Source organism: Ictalurus furcatus, chromosome 10 (genome assembly GCF_023375685.1).
Source record: "Ictalurus furcatus strain D&B chromosome 10, Billie_1.0, whole genome shotgun sequence".
Lineage (NCBI taxonomy): Eukaryota > Metazoa > Chordata > Actinopteri > Siluriformes > Ictaluridae > Ictalurus > Ictalurus furcatus.
In genome coordinates, this window is record NC_071264.1 from 26364904 (window position 1) to 26366007 (window position 1104).

The 1104-nt window shown below is 40.3% G+C and overlaps 1 protein-coding gene across 6 annotated transcripts in view; it reads right to left on the reverse strand.

The window, feature by feature from the left end:
- Window positions 1–273: 273 nt before the first annotated feature.
- Window positions 274–1104, reverse strand: part of LOC128613426 (zinc finger protein 609) — a 72650-nt gene continuing 71819 nt past the window's right edge. For all 6 annotated transcript variants that reach the window (XR_008386881.1, XR_008386880.1, XR_008386879.1 and 3 more), the window contains one exon: window positions 274–1104. This exon is cut by the window's right edge. The gene's annotated coding sequence lies outside the window, so the exon portion shown is untranslated.

Here is a 1104-nt window from a genome sequence, read left to right on the forward strand (position 1 = left end):
GCCTCCATCCGATCCAACATTTTGTGATGGTATCGAGTCCGTGCCATTTCTAGCGGTTACAAGTTGAATATTAATAAACATCTGTATATTTTTTACTGTCGAAAGCCAGAGGTTTTGTTACAGCATTTATTGTGCTACATTAATTACACATTTTTTAAACCTGGTTTCTTGATCAGTTCTCTCATCATGCTGGCGAATGGCACACCCTGATAGTCCAGACAAACCTTCATCAAAGTGTACAGTAGAAGGAAGAAAGCCACACAAGGACAGATGTGATTGTCTCATAAAAAGATTTATTTTTTGCCTAAATGTACAAAGGCAAGTTGCAGTATTGTATAAAAAAAAAAAAAAAAAAAATTAACATGGTCATGTACACTTTACATACAAGAGGACAGTCCAGGAGGAAGCTGGAGGATCTGAGTGACACAGCCGTGGAATTATTTAAAACGCAACCATTAAAAAAAATGTAAACATCCTTTTAGTACCAGTGACTGATACTTTGTAGAAACGGTCTCGCTGGGAGGACACAGGGATGGGGCGGAGCTTACGGAGGAAGGTAGGAGTCCAGTGTGAAGAATGATGCAAACCATGCAAAAGTGCACAGCTTCCACTACAGAGATAATCAAAAGGTCAAGCACCAATCGAGAGGTTTTACAGAGCACAGGAGACCAAAATCAGAGTCCCATTTTCATTACACATTGTAGCACTGTGTCAGTTAAACTGAACTGAACACACCTGGAAATCTATTTTAGCGGCTTTAGGGTGGATATGAAACTCATTTCGCGATGTAGTTCGGGGTCAGCTGATGGCGTTTCGTTGCAGAGGATGAATAAGAGCGCTGCTGAATGATTTCACGAGATTGAGGATACAAAAAAGAAAAAAAGAAAACAAAAGGAACACTTTATTACTGAACCACAATGTGCATGTGGCTTACTCGGTTAGAATCTCTCAGATAAAACCCACAACAAAAACCCCTGCTGTTACTTTCACAAAGATTTAGATAATGATATTGTGTGTGTGAAGAGCACCTGGATGCTTGCGTTAACAGAAACGGGCCATGCTGAGATTTCAATTAACACCCAATCCCCCCCCCCCCCAAAAAAA